The following is a 4,700-nucleotide window of genomic DNA, read 5'->3' as shown; positions in this document are numbered from 1 at the left end:
TATATATATATATATATATATATATATATATATATATATATGTATGTGTGTGTATGAATATATGTAGGATTTGGTTCGGGTGAGAAACGTAAGAATGAATGTTCACTCTTAGATGCACATTAGGATGAGATGCATCGACATGTACCGGATCAATCCCCTTATCAAACATGATTTGAGTGAGTTTGAGATTAAAAATGATCAAATGTTCAAATTTTTTCTTACACTTCTCACTTTAATTTTATTTTTCACACACTCATTCACTTATATATATATATATATATATATATATATATATATATATAGGGTATATTTCAAATGCAACTATGTCCATTTGTACAACCAATTCAATCCAATCAATTTGGGTATTTATGTAAATGATGAGAGTTCATTTATTATGATTTGAATATTTATGGAATATGACTAGAGTTCATTAATTATTATCAATACTTTATATTATGAAACAATTAAAACTTTTATGAAATCACATATTTATCAAATTAAAATGGACGGTTGAAATTGAGTTATATTGGTTGTATAAATGTAAAAAATTACATAATAACTCATATATATATATATATATATATATATATATATATATCAAAATAATAGAAATAGATACTCTAAAACATAATCTAATGAAACCTATGTCTATAAAAAAATTGTATTAATAATAAACAAAAAAAAAGGACAGAAAATAAACCCGACAATCTCCTTGATATACAAATGAAGGAGATTCATAGTTGGTATGAATGCCGACCATATTAAGCCCTCTATTATTATTCAATCCAAATCAACAACTCTTTTCTTAATTACAAGCTTGGTCCCTATCGTTTGTGAAAATTACACTTTTCGTTTATACAGTTTTAAAATTACAAGATGACCATCGTGACACTACAACAAAATTGATTTTATAAAGCATCCTAAAAAATAGTTTATGGGACGAAATCAAAAAACGTACTATCTAAATGTGTTACAATAGGTTTATTGTACGTTTTTAGGCGGTTTAACAAGCTTTTTTTGGACGTTTTTAAAATAAAGTGTCGTATTAGCTAATCATGTACGACACTAGTTCAAAGTTGTCATATAAAATAGCTAATATGACACTATATTTTAAAAGCGCTAATATGACACTATATTTTAAAAGCGTTCTAAAAACTTGTTAAAACGCCTAAAAGCGTACTATAAACCTGTTGTGACGCTTTTAGATATGACGCTTTATAGTTTGATTCTATAAACCTAGGTTCTATAAAGTATTCTATTAAGACGTTTAGATAGTTTAGGTGCCTTATAAGACCAATTTTGTTGTAGTGTGGTTTGCAAAGGCGTTATGATTTGGTCCCTCCTTGTAACGGCCTTTAAAAAATTTCGTTAGATGAGAGGCATTTTTATCATTTTATCGATTTTTTGTCTTTTACTCAGTAAAGAAACCACAGGGTCCAAATCATAAAATCGACTTTGATAGAGTAAAAAACAAAAAAGAATCAATAAAATGACAAAAATATCTCTCATTTAACTGATTTTTTTAATAGCCGTTATAGCGACTGAACAAATATGGATGTTCGTGCAAACAACAATGGTCATCTTGTAATTTCAAAACTATAGGTATGAAAAATGTTATTTTTGACAAACCACAAGAACCAAATAAAAAGGTTAAATATCGTGAGAAAGTAGGTTGAAAAAAGATTCATATGTGAATTCTTGAGAAAAAAAATCATTTAAAGCTGCATATATGAACTCATATGAATAATATTTAACCTTGATTCCATTATACATATTCAAATATATTTTTTCCAATGATTCACATATGAATTTTCTCTTAACTTCCCATTTTTTACCTTTTCATGATATATAGTCTTCATTTGAACCGAATCCTATTTTATGATACTTTAGAAATAAACACAAACTCTTGCAGCATACGCAGGGGTTTCTAATCAACTATATATTTACGAAAAGACCTAATTCTGACCCGAATATAGAACTTGAATTCTAAACTGTATTTTATACTCAAGAAATCAATAAGCATAAAAATACGTAACACATCAAGAAATCGATAATATATATATATATATATATATATATATACACACAAATAAATACTTATATATCTTCAACCGAAAGTGCTAAACATAACACTACTGTTAAATTTTATACTCAAAATTTACAGTATTCATCATAACTGTCTCCAACCACCAGTGCTAAATTATAGCATTCTATGTATTTGACATATATTTATTAATTTATCCTTTAACCATAATAATTTTTTGTTTGTATATACTGATTAGTTAAATTCATCTGTATATATTTTACTTAACTATAATAATTTTTAATGTACATTAATTAGTTTTAGTAAATCAGTTAAATTTATACCTTTATGTCTTATAATACAACTTTTTAAATTATTAAATTTCAACTAATTAAGATAAAAAAAACATGTATCGAAATTAATTTTCACTCGAGTTAAATGAGGTTCATCAAAGTTTGATATTATGCTTCAATATGGACTATCTTTGACCTGTATAGAACCATCTAATTTCGCACTTTACTACATCGATTGAAGATGTCTTGTAATTATATCACGATAGCTTAACTCGTTAAGACAGAAGATGCTTCTCTTATACCCGTATAGAACCATTTAATTTCGCACTTTACTACATCGATTGAAGATGTCTTATAACTATATCACGATAGCTTAACTCGTTAAGACAGAAGATGCCTCTCATATCAATCTTTAATATGTAATAGAATCTCAAATGTAACATGATTACATGGAATTGACATATGACATTTGACAACTCAAAACCTTAAAGTGTACTCAACATGACAACCATTCAAACCAAAAAGAAACAAAGTTTGGGTAGATATCTATACAAAGATTCATCTTTCACATAATACATTCAATAAAGCAAGTTCTACCTTAAGTCTTTTGATTTGTTTCTTGGGTTTGGTTCACATGAGACCAGTCTGTTTTCATGAAACCTGTTAGACAACTATTTTATACTTGAAACTTCACAGCAAAATGATGTGAAGGTTACCCCTTACAGCGTTTTGCTGTAAAGTTTCAAATGTAAAAAAGTAGTCTCACGAAAAGATGTTGGTCTCACATGATCCCAATTCTTGTTTCATATATACAATGAAAATGTTTTAACAACTAGTTATTTGGTGGTAAATCATATAGTATTTGATATTCCAAGTGTTAATTGAATAGATAATTTAACATTCTTTAATGGGTAATTTGTTATAAATTTTGGGTTTTTTTATCAGTTAATTCATCCTCCTACACAGTAATAAAATGACATTATTATTCTTCGTTTAAACTTTTGACATAAATCCGTTCTATATATGTGATTATCATACTGTATCGACATGACAATAGGATTATCCAAATTAGAAATTTTGAGTGTGTTACTGTTGTGTCTTTAACTGTGCTTACAGATTCTTTAATTAGTTTAGATATATACATAATTGGGGGTTTGATAATTTTAAAACTCCGAAATTTATGAGATCCAAGAAAACTTCTACTTTAAGGTTTTGTTTTATATGATTTTTTTTCTCATCTAAGTAGAGTATTTAATGTATTTAATTAATTAATATATTTGTTTTGCAATGTATATTTTCATATGTATTTCGTTCACAATGTGAAATCTTTTACGTGTATTATTTATTTCACAAACAAGCCAAAAAGATTCACATCATGAACTGAGTACATGTGAAACAAACACATTGTGAAATAAGTATATGTTAATCACTACATTAAATTTTAGTCATAGATGGAAAAAAAATCATATAAAATAACATATAATGTATTGGTTCTCAAAATCTCATAATTTAAAGAGTTGGTAAAAGGTTCCATACACACACACACACACACATATATATATATATATATATATATATATATATATATATATATATATATATATATATATATATATATATATATATATATATATATATAGATAGATAGATAGATAGATAGATAGATAGAGAGAGAGAGAGAGGAAGTTTACTTTGCAAACCACATTATTTATACAAACCATACAAATCTCATTCAACTGATCATATTTTTTTTATTTTGTTCATTTTTTTGTAATTATGATAGGTTGATTAATTATCTTTATTGTGGAGAATGTTAATATCATGAATATTATCATCTTCATTATATTAATCTTAGAGAAATTTTCATTAAAATTTCATAAGTATTACATAAAACAATTTCATAACCATATATGAAATTACTTTATCAAAAAAATTATTATATAAAACAATTTCATAAGATTAAACAATGAATCGACGGATGAAAATAGTCTGCACAGTTTGTACCAATATGGGTGGTTTGCATTTGATTGTCCATCTCTCTCTCTCTCTCTCTCTCTCTCTCTCTCTCTCTCTCTCTCTCTATATATATATATATATATATATATATATATATATATCTCCACAGAAAACAAAGATGTGCCCATAACGGTACCAAATTTAAGTAAACTATATATCATAATTAGCCAAAATGATTAATTTGGTAAAATCGAAAAATCATACCCAAAAAATGGGATTTTCCCATTTTAAAAAATATGTTAATAAAAATAGTTTTGCTTCAAAAATGATTGATAACAACTTAAAATTAGTAAATGGAATGATTTTCAAATAAATAATTAAAATGTCGTAATTACTTTGTTTTCCAAATAAAAATTAGTCTCTATTTT

General features: G+C 25.9%; 1 protein-coding gene across 1 annotated transcript in view; it reads right to left on the bottom strand.

The window, feature by feature from the left end:
• Positions 1–4,700, bottom strand: part of LOC112529092 (LOB domain-containing protein 30) — an 8,506-nt gene that overhangs the window by 2,952 nt on the left and 854 nt on the right. The gene's annotated exons all lie outside the window — the stretch shown is intronic.

The sequence above is a fragment of the Cynara cardunculus genome (assembly GCF_001531365.2).
Source record: "Cynara cardunculus var. scolymus isolate 2C chromosome LG 16, CcrdV1, whole genome shotgun sequence".
NCBI classification, from domain to species: Eukaryota; Viridiplantae; Streptophyta; class Magnoliopsida; order Asterales; family Asteraceae; genus Cynara; species Cynara cardunculus.
The sequence above is the reverse complement of the archived record's forward strand: the minus strand, read 5'-3'. Positions and strand labels throughout refer to the sequence as shown.